The 14,265-nt window shown below is 43.6% G+C and overlaps 1 protein-coding gene across 1 annotated transcript in view; it reads right to left on the reverse strand.

Moving 5' to 3' along the window:
- Positions 1 to 14,265, reverse strand: part of LOC147688995 (ATP-dependent translocase ABCB1-like) — an 856,748-nt gene that overhangs the window by 437,000 nt on the left and 405,483 nt on the right. The gene's annotated exons all lie outside the window — the stretch shown is intronic.

Consider the following 14,265-nt stretch of genomic DNA (forward strand, 5'->3'; position numbering starts at 1 on the left):
AACCTAATTTAGCCTGTGTTTTGAAAGGCACACCAGTACCAACGATTGTTCCCACATTTACATTATTGACAAATGGTAGTTATTTGCTTTTCAATAACGAAGAGTGTTGTGGGTTAATGGTCAGTATCGCTTATGTGGTTACTGTATCAGAACGTGTGGTGTGTTGCAAAAATGTACTATATCCTCCCACACTAGGAATTCAGATGTTTCCATCTGGCCGCGCATCCCAACCTTGAAAGCGGAGTTCAATGGTATGAGTAGAAAAAGAGCCTTTTTGTCTCAAAAGGAAGTGGCCCTGAGCTCGGCCCGTGAAACTTATGTCCTTCACATAGCTAACACACGCACAGAGGTGCAGGCACTTTTAAATACTGACTTGCCGTTTCATTTCTGCGAATTAGTTCATCAAATCTTTAATGCCTCCTCCACGTCTGGCTTAGCTCATTTTTTTAAATTAGTTAGCAGTGGTCTTGTGACTACCTTTGAAAAAGTTTTTGGTGTCATCCCTGCGTTCTTCCATTCTATATTTTCAAGTTTGTTTGGTGGATTCCCTGTTTTGCTGGCTTTGGCTGCAGGCATTTTGATATTATTTTGCTTCCTAAAACATGGATGCCCATCCTGCGCAAGAAGCCGCTCAGCTCCTTCTGACACTGTTTCGTAACCGGATGCTTGATTACTAAGGCACCCTGCCACTTGTGACTTAAAGCACAGCATTTGGATTATCGTTTCGATTTTCCTATTTCACATGTGTCCAGCCTGTGTTTCATTGCCTGAGCTGCGATTTCGACTGGGCCATTGATTTGTGTCTCTGCTTGCCGATATCTCCTGATTTCGATTTTAATCACCTGATGGGCCCCGTAGTTGCTCACATGTTGGTTTGTTCCGGCGAAAGGATTATGGCCTTGGCAGCGATGCATGGACTAATGGGTCAGTGGGACATACCCACAGCGGTGCATGAGTTTCTGGCACACAGCGTTCTTGAGAACCCACCGAGTTGTCCTCTGATTTTACTAGGGGATCCGGTGCTGGAGGAGCATGTATGTTCTTTCCCATTGCTTAATTGGATGGCTGAACTGTTTTCGGATGATAACAGTGATTTCATGTTGGAGGCTGTTGCTGCCTATTTTGCATATTCTGTCCAATCATGAGATGCCTTGGAGACTTTCATTATTATGGCACCTGACTTTTTGATATGTTTGAAAAGTGCCCTTTTTCTTACGAACATTTAACTTTATATGATCTAGGCCTATACTTTCATACTCGGCCTCGAGTTGAAGACTTTTAATTGCATTTTGTTTGGCCATTATAGGCATTCGTACATATTAATATATAATTTTTATATATACATTCACATACATTTAGCTTGGCTCAATATTGTTGAACTCTGCATTCATGTTATGCCTCTATTCTAGTATTGGCTTGTTTTTTGACCGTCCTCGGATCATTGGGGGGGGTGTCATATAGTTACTGCTTTTCTATATACTGTGTTAAGTTAGCATGAGTTTATTAAATGTTTAAACGACTTATTTTCCTTCGGCTTCAGTTTGCACACGACACATAATTGTTATTGTAGCTTTCAACCTAGACGAAAGATGTGATTTATTTGAGAATAATATGTTATTGCTCTGATATCAGTCGTGCTTGGTACACTTGGTACACTGTCTGCACACTGAGTGCTGAACCCTCTAAGAATAACCTAACACAAGGTTGCTGGGAGGCCTGATCTTCGCACCACATTAGACATAACACAAATACAGTTGCTGCCAACATTGGGCTCTAAGCGGGTTTAAGATAGAGTTACTGAGAATGCAAAAACACACTTGATGATGCTTCGCATGCAGACAGCAGGCAGCAGATGATGTGATCCTCTCCTCCTGACATTTAGAGGTATGGGCCCGCCCTTCTAAAACCCAAATGAGACCTTCTTAGATATAATATAGTATGCTAATTAGGGAGTGCGAGAAATAGGTGTTATTAATTTCTATTGATTTTAGCATTATAATATGTTATCACTGTTTGCTTATTATGGACTAGTAACTATGCTGTTAACTCTGATTCTTATAATATGTCTTTTTGTATTATATAAGATACTGCGTTTGAGAACCTTGCATTGAATAATAAATATTTCAGAAGTGCACGTGTCCTCTTTTACTCCACGTTCTGGTTTGAAATGATTATAGAGCGAAAGAGTGTTCATGTGTTCCACGATACCTGAGGTAATCTAAGTTCATGTTCTGGTTTGTCTAAGTCATTGGGAGTTTGTTATGACCAATGAGACACTGTAGCTAGCTCGGTAAGGGGATTTTGGACACTGAGGTGAGTCACCCTAATTCACTAAGGTTCCTGATCTCTATGCACAGTTCTGTAAGAGAACGGAATCCCTGCTACAAACCCCTGTGGACGTTGAACTCCTCTGGGGGTGCAGTCAACAAACTCTATGCCTCCTTGGAAATGCCAATGCAGGGCTATCCACGAAATGTAGGAGAACAATTTTAATGAGAATAGCCCCCAAACTTGGAGACCTTGCAAACAAGGATATTCAGGGTGACCAAATGGTCTACTCTTTGGAGAAAAACTTATTAAAATAATAGGGAATTATTTTTCAAACTTCTCAGCCTTTAGTAACACCCAGACAAACATGAGACACATATTTGCAAGTAGAGTTTTTGTGAAAGGGCTGACAGGATGAGACTGGCTGTTAGCGGCAGGCAAGATAGGTCCCTATTTCACCAACAAGGTCAACATGGTAACGGAAGATACTTGTGGGGAAACAATAATTCCTTCTTTGAAACAAAGAGGTTGAAAGACCCGCACATGAGAACGTGGCAGAGGCGGATTCCAGGGACATGGACAGCAAGGTAAGAGTCTTACCCACTGTTTGTTCTTCCTTGCCAAAGGTAGGGGGAAGACTGCCTATTCAGCAAAAATCGGGGATTAATAACAAACAATTGTTGGGCGCCTGATACTATGAAGGGCTTCACAATAGATTCCATCCAAAAGCCTTCTCAAGTGCATCAACTCAGAGAGTTAATCTTAGATCAGGCTCAAACAGTTCTGGTAGAATCAGAAGTAAGTAAGATGTTACTCGAGGAGGATATCTGCATAGTGTCATTCCAAAACAGGGCGTTGTGAGCACAATCATTTTCGTAAAAAAGCAAAATGCAGGTGTCTTGACAAATTTGAGAGAAGTAAATATATTTCTAGTCCACAGACATTTCGAAATGGCAGGTATCCACCTCCTAAGAAACATCCTAAAAAGGAAGTACTGGCTTATGAAACTAAACTAGATCTCAAAGATGCCTATTTCACAATCCTTATGCACCAGCACTCACAAAAACATCTAAGGATCGCCACTGGAAAGGAATAACTTATTAGTTTCATTTCCTCCCCTTTTGCCTCTCTTCAGTCCATTGGTGCTTCACCAAGGTTCTAAGAACAGTAGTCTTGAGAGGAAGTGGTGTACGACTAGTAATTTGTCAGACGATATGTAAATAATGTCACAAAATCAAGAAGAATTTGTGAAACGCATGAAATGGTCATTGGATATCTTTGAGGTTTTAGGATCGATTATCAATGTCAAAACGCCCATACTGAGCCCTCCACAAAATCTGAAATTCCTAGGGTTTCAGGTAGATACCATCAAAGCTCAACTACAATTACCAATAAAGAAACTGTCCAAAATAAAGAAGGCGGTAGCTTATGTTTTATCAAAACACGTGGTGACTTTAAGCAACCTAGCAAGAGTGGTTGGTCTCCTGTCCTCTTCCATTCAAGAAGTTTCACCGGGCCCACTGCATTACAGGGCCTTACAGAGACTGAAGTGTTTGGGGTTGAGGAAAGGCCTGTGGTACTCAGACATAATCCCCTTGTCACAAGAGGCTTGAGAAGATCTCCGGTTGTGGTGGAACAACCTAGACAGTTGGAATGGTGGCAAAGCAATATTTGGGCATACCCCGGATCATATAGTGGGATCTGATTAAAGAAAAGTGGGCTGGGGTGCAAATTAGTACAAATGGGAACAAGGGGGAAGGGGTCACAGGAGGAACTCCCACTTCATATAATTTGTTTAGAAATTATGGAGGGTTTGAATGCTTTGATGATCTTCAAATCCACTTTAAAAACAGTGATTTCCTGATCAGACTAGACAATAACAATTTTAAGACTGTCTCTTATATGAATCGCTTGGGAGGTGCAAGGTCAAAAACACTTGCAGACCCGGCCAAGAAGAGTTGGTATTTCTCTTAGAATCAACAAATCTTGTTGAAGGCAGAGTTTATTCCAGGGCATCAGAACAAATGAGCAGATTAGAATTCAAGGTTTTTAAGAGATTTAAGCGACTGGAAGCTGAACCAAATATTATCTGTAAAGATTCAGACCCTGTGGGGCCCATTTAAGGTGGATCTGTTGTCCAGCAGACTGACTTTCCAGATAGAGTGGTATTACAGTTAGAGACCATACCCCAAAGCTTTGGATACTCTGCTCTAAATCTTGAGCAAAGACAATTGCCATGTGTTCCTTCTGTTTGCACTAATTGGGACTAAGTATAGGCGCAAAATCCGCTCCTCTCGCGAAATTTGCGAATTGTCAGCAATTTCACGATCCGCGAATCTCGCGAAATTGCCGGAAAATTTGCGAATTGGCGACCGGGTGGATTTTATTTTGGGCCCACTGGAAGCACAGTTAAGGCAGGTGCTCGAGTTGAAGCTAACTTTGTAACCATTTTAGAATGGCGCCATTAAGGTGCAGAGTGCTCGCTGGCTCCAGTCTAAAATGGTTACAAAGTTAGCTTCAACTCGGGCACCTGCCTTAACTCTGTAAGTGCTTCCTGTGGGCCAAAAATTAAACCTCAACAGGAAGCACTTACAGATATAAATAAAGCAGGTGCCCAAGTTGAAGCTCAAATTCAGTAACGTTTTAATCAGCCCAAAACATTAGTGAGCATGGTCGAGGCTGGGCAAGTTTGCTTTAACCCCATATCTGCAGACGAAAATTATCTGTAATACCCGAGGGAGGTCTTTGCATCCCTGAGTTTCTCTTTAGTGCAATCCCCGTTCCTGTGACTAGGAGGCTGCTTTCTCCTCACCTGCTGCCCTGCTCGCTCTCTGACCCTTTATACACGAGGCATGTTGACATGCATAGAAGCCCCGCACCACACACTAGCGGTATCAAAAGTCTTCCCGCCCTTTCCCAACTATGATGGACAGCTCACTCAAGGGAAGTCGGAGCCTTTTGGTGCGGTGGCAAAGTTACAGGCACACATGGTCAGTGGAGACAAATCTTCTGGCCCTTTACGCAGCTGCAGTGTAGGAAAAGCACTATACATTTACCCAACGAGGTAGCACTTACTGATTAGCCAGTAGAAAGTACTCCAGTTGAGTAGATGGAAGTCGGGAAAAAAGCGCGATTTCGCAGGTAAATCTGCGAATTCAAGGACTTTTTTGCGATTTCGTGTAAATTCGCGGACCACAGATCCGCAAAATTTGACCATACTTAGGGGTCGATTTGGATGGTGGACGGACGAGGTGGAGGGACCGTCTGCAGGGGCATCGGCGGTTCCTCCATTGGAATTAGAATGTGACCGCCACCCCGGCGGTCACATCCTCTATATGTAACATTATGGCGGGTGCTGCTTTAAGCAGCACCCACCACAAAGTGAAAAATGCATGTTTTCCTTTGACGTGCACAACGTGGCGGGCACCGCGTGGCGCCTGCCACCTTGTGCATGCCAAAGCAGGGGGGTACCCCCCATGTGCACCCCCCAACACCCTGGGGGCCCGCAAAGTTCCACATGCTTTTCCACGGCAAAAAAGCAGCCGCGGAAAAGGATGTTTCCGCACCCATCCTTATGTGGCTGGCGGTGTCTTGCAGACACCGCCACCATATTGGGGTCCACACCCCGCGGCTCAGCGTCGGACGGACCTGTTACAGCCGCTGATCGCACCGCCATCATAATCTGGCGGTGGGTGTTTTCTATGCCGTAGCGGTGAATCCGCATCCTCCGGGCCGGCGGTAGCTTCCACCGGTCCGGAGGATGCGGATTCACCGCCATCATAATCGACCCATTAATTGGGACGATATTACTGAAAATACGGACGGAGTGATGCAACATCGTCTTAATTTCTCAATTTTGAAATACCCATGTATGACTCCCAGGAGTTATGGAACTAGCATTAGGTTTTCCACGTTTGAGCCCAGGGAGCTTAGGTCTTCTCCTAGGACAAGAAGGGTAAGAGCATCCTCTTCTTATAGAAGGAAATATGAACCTTCTTGTTTTTGATGGATTTTAGGAGATCTAACAGATACTTAGGCCTTTCAGAAGAGCCTAAAAGCCTACTGGATGAATCATAGGCACCTGGAACAAGGAAGAGATACACAGGAGTAGATTTGTCCAAATTTAAAGCGAGCTCTTCCCGTGATGCGCTGGCCAGCAAAGTGTTCTGGGATGGAAGTTCACTTTCCAATATATTGAAAGTAGCAGTCAGATGCCACCACCTTTGCAAGCTTTTACCTTAAGCCTGTGGAGCATGTGATCAGTGGGGCATTAAAAAGCTTTAAACATAAACAATGATAGTCTCCGGTCTTGTAATGAAACAGCGATTCTCCTATTAACATACAGAGAGAATCTTAATTTTATTAAAGACAATGGAGGTTAACATTATCCCACCTTCCTCACACAGATGGTTAAAGGGAAAACCTATTGCGTTTGAATATATTTCCTTATATATAATATTCTTAGAATTATTTATTACATATTTTATTGTAACAAATCTATGATAACATGCAGAACTCTTTACCAGTTGTAATCACCTGCGTCTTTCAATTTTTATGATGACCATGTCATGAATGATGTATTATGTGACATCATCAGCAGCGCATTGCGAGGGAGCGAGTTATCGTTAGCTGAACTAACTATAAAGCCGGAATTTCTGTGGTTTTGTACGAGTGAAATGTCCAACTAACTATAACGTTCCTGAAACCTATGGTTTTTTCAGTGAATTTCTATGGTTTTCTAAATGCTAATTCCTAACTATAACATGCCTCAAAGCTATGTTTTTTTGATGAATTCCTATGTTTTTTTAAATACTAATTTCTAACTATAACGTGCCTGAAACCTATGGTTTTTTCAGTGAATTTCAAAGGTTTTTTAAACGAAAATTTGTAAATCTAATGTACCTCAATCCTATGTTTTTTTTCTGTAAGTATATATATATTTAAAAAAAAAATTGTGAATAATTTTTAGTGAGGAAAACTGTATTCATTCTTTTTTTTAAATATTATACAGAAGTCACGCACCCTTCGCCCATCCTACGCGATGTCTGCGTGCATTCCGGTAGCCATTTTGAAGAGTCGCACTGGGGTCGCGGCTTTGGCGTAATTTGTAAAGTATGAAACATCTTTAAATTAATTATAAATAAAGGTTTTCCTTTAAGTGTTTATATAAATTTATTAATAAAAGTATTTTTAAAGTATTATTTTCAATATATTTTCGACGAAAGTAAAGTTACGAAATGCACAGTGTAGCTGCTTAATGTGCGCAACATCTCCCCGCATGTATTTATGGAGTTGTGCCGTGATTAAACTGAGATTGTGCCAAAATCGCGACTTCTGTGTTTTTTTCAAGTTGAAAAAATGACTATAGAAAGTTTGAATATGATATTAGACTGAACAGTTTTGCTAATATACTTATTAAAAGTGTATAGACATTTTTATTTATAGTGTATAATGATACGTATGATTTTCTCTGGAGCGCGAAGGGTGCGTGATGAGTGGCGCACCCTACGCGACTTCATGTCAGCGAAAGAAAAAAGGAATCTGATTGGTTGAAATCAATGTCATTGTGAAAAAGGGAGGATCCATCCTTCTGATATTTCCCTTTTTGTCCTTGATAGAGAGAAGACCTGTTTCTTGCTTCTCTTTATATTGACATACCTTTTTTGTGTGTTTGTTTATTTTTAATACAACTATGGCTTCTAGTTTTGATCCACTTGCAGTAGAGGAGGAAGAACAGATGGTGCAGCAGAAGAAGAAAAGAAAGGAAAGCATTGTTTGGTCCTTTTTTAGTGTATAAGACGACCTGTGATGGATGCCGCTTCTGCTTCCCGTACCCCGGAAAGGCACAGTACGGTCAAACAGCGGTGGGACCCACACTCATTGACCTCTTATGGCACTGCTCCACACTTCAGGGAGGATGCTTTTTATTAGCTGTGTTTTCTGATGACGTCTTGTGCTGGCCCCGTCCAACAACAGAACTCCTTTAGATCCAAACAGACTCTTCCACTCTCTCACTGGAAGTGAAACGTGACCACAGGGACACTTTCACAATACAACAGCCGGGAATGCACTTTTTGGTAAAAAACACATTCCTTCCTCCAATTTATCAAATAAATGACTCACTGAAGAACAGGGGCCAGCATCGATCGATAAACAACTTTTTTACTTCGCAATACCATTACAAAGCATGCATTATCACACATTTATTTATTTATTTATTTATTTAAAGAGTTTTATATGTCGCTGGCTAGACCCGGAGGTATCAGAGCGCTTTACATGAGAAACAACAATGTAACAGAAAAAGTTCAACAATAGCACAATAAATCCCAAAAATTAGGCACTACAATTAGGAGGGGAGAGAAAGGAGAGAGAAAAGTAGTGGAGGGGGCAGGGGAGGTGAGAGAGGGAGGATAAGGGAAAAGACAATGCGGAGAGACAGAAAGAATTCTGTCTAAGGACCGACTAGGTAGGTGAAGACCAAGGAGGGAATCCATGGCCCATCTCACCAATAGCTAAACAAGGTCGCTCCATCGGGTATCAGACAAAAAAGTTCAGTCTCAATACATTGAGAGATGGGAGAAGGAGAGACATAAATAGAGGGAGGATGCAGTAGGAGACGACAGAAGGGACGAAAGGAAGTGCAACAATGTGGTTTAACAGTATAACAGAAAAGTTCAACAATTACACATTACATTAAACCATCAGCAATACATTAGGAGAGGAGAGGGAGGAGAGAGAAAAGAAGTGGGGGATAGGTGAGGAGAGAACGTGAGAATAAGGGAAGAGACAACCTTAGAGACGAGAGGAAGTTTGTCTAAAGATCGGCTGGGTAGGTGATGACCAAGGAAGGAATCCACGGTCCATCTCCCCTATAGCTGAACCAGTTAGCTCCATCGGGCGTCAGACAAAGTAGTTTGGTCTCAAGTATCGAGGGAAGAGGTTCGCAGAAAAACAGGATGGGAGGGAGAAACTGCAGAAAGACGAAGGAAAATCTGCCCAAAGACCGTCTGGGTAGGTGACGGTCAAGGGGGAAGTCCCAAAACCCATCTCCTATATAGCTATCAGGTAGCTCCACCGGGCTACGGCCAAATAGCTAGGTCTCAATGGGAAACATTTAAATAACATGGAGGGCAAAATAAATGGAGCGTAGAGGGGAGAGAACAGGGAAGGTGAGAAAGGGAGGATGGGGAGGAGACAACAAGGAGAGACGAAATGAAATCTGTCTACAGGCCAAATGGGTTGGTGACGACCAAGGAGGGAATCCATGTCCCATCTCCTGTATAGCTAAACCAGGTAGCTCCATCGGGCATCAGACAAAATAGATAGCTCTCAAATGATGCGGGAAATTCACAGGTAAACAGGGTGGGGACTAGGGCAAGGACAGGTGAGGGCAAATGTTTTATATAGCGCTGGCTAGACCCGGGGTATCAGAGCGCTTTAAATGAGGTTCCACAAATTGTGGTCGTGCTGAGGGTAGTGTACATTGCAAAGTCATGACTACACATTTTTTTAGAATGCAAGGTCATTTACCACGCATGCCTTTACAACAAATTTCATTGTAAAGGTATTTATTGTAAATGATCATGTGTTCTAAAAAGATGTAGACGATCCACGTCGTTGTAAGGAAACATAGGCTGTTCCTTTTCCTCACAACGACGTGCACCGCCCCTCAGAGACGACGTGAAGCAGGAACCACGAGGAGAGAGGAACCACGAGGAGTGAGAGGTAAGGGGGATTGGGCATGGGGCGGGGGTTACTTTTCTAGGGTTTAGGGTAGTGCAGTAGTGTTTGGTTGGTGTAGGGGGTCGTGGTGGGGTAGTGTTTTAGGATTTAGGGTAGTGCGGTGGTGCTGGTATAGTGTAGGGGGTCGTGCTGGGGGTAGTGTTTTAGGGTTTAGGGTAGTGCAGTGTTGTTTGGGTGGTGTAGAAGGTCGTGCTGAGGGTAGTGTTTTAGGGTTTAGGGTAGTGCAGTGGTGTTTGGGTAGTGTAGGGGATAGTGCAGGGGAGTAGATTTAGGGTTTAGGCTAGTGCAGTGGTGTTTTGGTAGCATAGGGGGTGGTACTGGGGTAGATTCAGGGTTTAGGGAAGTGCAGTGGTCTTTGTGTAGTGTAGGGAGTCATGCTGGGGGTAGTGTTTTAGGGTTTAGTGGAATGGTGTTTGGGTAGTATAGGGGGTCATGCTGGGGGTAGTGTTTTAGGGTTTAGGCTAGTGCAGTAGTGTTTTGGTAGTGTAGGGGGTCATGCAGGGGAAGTGTTTTAGGCTTTAGGGTAGTGAGGTGGTGTTTGTGAAGTGTAGGTGGTCGTGCTGGGGGTAGTGTTTTAGGGTTTAGGGTAGTGCAGTGGTGTTTGGGTAGTGTAGGGGTTCGTGCTGGTGTAGTTTTTTAGGGTTTAGGGTAGTGCAGTGATGTTTGTGTAGTGTAGGGGGTCATGCTGAGAGTAGTGTTTTATGGCTTAAGGTAGCACAGTCGTGATTGTGTAGTGTAGGGCGTTATGTAGGGGGTAGTGTTTTAGGGTTTGGGGTAGCGCAGCAGTGTTTGAGTAATATAGGGGTTCGTGCTGGGGGTAGATTTAGGATAGTGCAGTGGTGTTTGTGTAGTGTAGGGAGTTGTGCTGGGTGTAGTGTTTTAGGGTTTCCAGCAGTGCAGTGGTGTTTGTGTAGTGTAGGGGGTCATGCTGGGATAGTTTTTTAGGGTTTAGGGCAGTGCAGTGGTGTTTGGTTAGTGTAGGGGGTCGTGCTGGGGGTTAAATTTAGGGTTTAGGGTAGTGCACTGGTGTTTGGGTAGTTTAGGGGGTCGTGTTGGGGTAGATTTGGGGTTTAGGGTAGTGCAGTGGTGTTTGTGTAGTGTAGTAGGTCATGCAGAGGTAGTGTTTTAGGGTTTAGGGCAGTAAAGTGGTGTTTGGTTAGTGTAAGGGGCCATGCTGGGGGTAAATCTAGAGTTTAGGGTAGTGCAGTGATGTTTGGGTAGTGTAGGGGTCGTGCTGGGGTTATATTTAGGGTTTAAGGTAGTGCAGTGGTGTTTGGGTAGTGTTTGGTGGTTCATGCAGGGGGTAGTGTTTTAGGGTTTAGGGTAGTGCAGTGGTGTTTGTGTAGTGTAGAGGGTCGTGCTGAGGATAGTGTTTTAGGGTTTAGGGTCGTGCAGTGGTGTTTGTGTAGTGTAGTAGGTCATGCAGGGGTAGTGTTTTAGGGTTTAGGGCAGTAAAGTGGTGTTTGGTTAGTGTAAGGGGCCATGCTGGGGGTAAATCTAGAGTTTAGGGTAGTGCAGTGATGTTTGGGTAGTGTAGGGGTCGTGCTGGGGTTATATTTAGGGTTTAAGGTAGTGCAGTGGTGTTTGGGTAGTGTTTGGTGGTTCATGCAGGGGGTAGTGTTTTAGGGTTTAGGGTAGTGCAGTGGTGTTTGTGTAGTGTAGAGGGTCGTGCTGAGGATAGTGTTTTAGGGTTTAGGGTCGTGCAGTGGTGTCTCTGTACTGTTTTAGGGTTTAGGGTAGTGCAGTGGTGTTTGGGTAGTGTAGGGAATCATCGTGCTGGGAGTAGTAATTTAGGGTTTAGGGTAGTGCAGTGATGTTTGGGTAGTGTAGGGGGTCGTGCTGAGTTAGTGTTATAGGGTTTAGAGTAGTACAGTAGTGTTTGTGTAGTGTAGGGGGTTATGCTGGGATAGTTTTTTAGGGTTTAGGGCAGTGGTGTTTGGTTAGTGTAGGGGGTTGTGCTGGGGGTTAAATTTAGGGTTTAGGGTAGTGCACTGGTGTTTGGGTAGTTTAGGGGGTCGTGTTGGGGTAGATGTGGGGTTTAGGGTAGTGCAGTGGTGTTTGTGTAGTGTAGTAGGTCATGCAGAGGTAGTGTTTTAGGGTTTAGGGCAGTAAAGTGGTGTTTGGTTAGTGTAAGGGGCCATGCTGGGGGTAAATCTAGAGTTTAGGGTAGTGCAGTGATGTTTGGGTAGTGTAGGGGTCGTGCTGGGGTTATATTTAGGGTTTAAGGTAGTGCAGTGGTGTTTGGGTAGTGTTTGGTGGTTCATGCAGGGGGTAGTGTTTTAGGGTTTAGGGTAGTGCAGTGGTGTTTGTGTAGTGTAGAGGGTCGTGCTGAGGATAGTGTTTTAGGGTTTAGGGTCGTGCAGTGGTGTTTGTGTAGTGTAGTAGGTCATGCAGGGGTAGTGTTTTAGGGTTTAGGGCAGTAAAGTGGTGTTTGGTTAGTGTAAGGGGCCATGCTGGGGGTAAATCTAGAGTTTAGGGTAGTGCAGTGATGTTTGGGTAGTGTAGGGGTCGTGCTGGGGTTATATTTAGGGTTTAAGGTAGTGCAGTGGTGTTTGGGTAGTGTTTGGTGGTTCATGCAGGGGGTAGTGTTTTAGGGTTTAGGGTAGTGCAGTGGTGTTTGTGTAGTGTAGAGGGTCGTGCTGAGGATAGTGTTTTAGGGTTTAGGGTCGTGCAGTGGTGTCTCTGTACTGTTTTAGGGTTTAGGGTAGTGCAGTGGTGTTTGGGTAGTGTAGGGAATTATCGTGCTGGGAGTAGTAATTTAGGGTTTAGGGTAGTGCAGTGATGTTTGGGTAGTGTAGGGGGTCGTGCTGAGTTAGTGTTATAGGGTTTAGAGTAGTACAGTAGTGTTTGGGTAGTGTAGGGGGTCATGCTGGGGTATTGTTTAAGTGTTTAGGGTAGTGCAGTAGTGTTTGTGTAGTGAGCAGTGCATGCGTTGCATCGCTAGGTGAGACCTAAAAAGCATTCCACCAAGATGGCTGCCAACACTTCCTGGATTGCAGTGTTGGCAGCCAATTAGATCCAAGCTTGCGCTTGTGTAGTTAGGACCCGCCCAGATATATATATATTTTTTTCCTTTATTATCACAAAAACTACTGAACGGATTTACACCATTTTAAAAAAGGACGCTTTCTGGACCAAGCACTACCTTTTTGCCAAAATATGGTGTAATTCCGTTCAGCTGTTCGAGCTGTAGCCGTGTATAAAGTATCCTAAGGGAAATTGATTTTCCGACCTCTTCTTTTTGAATTTCTCTGGAACTACTGAACGGATTTACACCATTTAACAAAAAGAGTTCTTTCTGAAACAAGGGCTACCTTTTTGCCAAATTTGGTCTAATTCCGTTCAGCAGTTTGGGCTGTAGCCGTGTCTAAAGTTTCCTATTAAACATAACATGGAGAAAACACGTTTTAGGACCCCCCTTTTTTCACGGCCCCCGCTTGACGAATCACTCCGAAACTTTCAAGACAGGAGCTGACTGGAGCGCCCCACGAGTTTTGAAAATTTTGTGAAGATTCGTCATCCAAAGGCCAAAAGTTATTGGAAAAACAAAAAAACACTTTTCTCATGGAAAATAGGTCCTAACTATAACTATCTACTAGCGACTGCAGTAGTGCAGTGGTGTGGGTAGTGTAGGGGGTAGTGCTGGGGGGAGTGTTTTTAGGGTTTAGAGTAGTGCAGTGGTGTTTTGGTAGTCTAGGATGTCGTGCTAGGGGTAGGCTAGAGGGGTAGGCTTTTAGGGTAGTGCAGTGGTGTTTGTGTAGTGTAGGAGGTCCTGCTGGGGGTAGTGTTTTAGGGTTTAGGGTAGCGCAGTGGTGTTTGGGTAGTGTAGGGGGTCGTGCTGGTAGTAGTGTTTTTGAGTTTAGGGTACTGCAGTGGTGTTTAGGTAGGGTAGGGGGTCCTGCTGGGGTAGTGTTTTAGGGTTTAGGATAGCGCAGTGGTTTTTGTGTAGTGTAGGGGTCGTGCCGGGGTATAATGTGCATATATATATATGTGATCAAGGGAGGGATCTCCTGAAACATGTCATGGCGGCATTGGCAAAATAAAATAATGCACTAAGAAAACCTGGGTCTACGCTTGTCTGTTCAAGTTTTTGGATTTGATTAAGTAAGGCAAGTTTGGAGCTATATATATATATATTTGGTTTTTCTTTCACTGAAAAAAACAAAGGTTACAAGGATGTTATAGTTACAAAAAAGAATTGAAACAACCTTAGAAATTTGATGAAAAAAAACAAACTTTATGGGGACTTTATAG

This window comes from Lissotriton vulgaris, chromosome 10 (assembly GCF_964263255.1).
Source record: "Lissotriton vulgaris chromosome 10, aLisVul1.2, whole genome shotgun sequence".
NCBI classification, from domain to species: Eukaryota; Metazoa; Chordata; class Amphibia; order Caudata; family Salamandridae; genus Lissotriton; species Lissotriton vulgaris.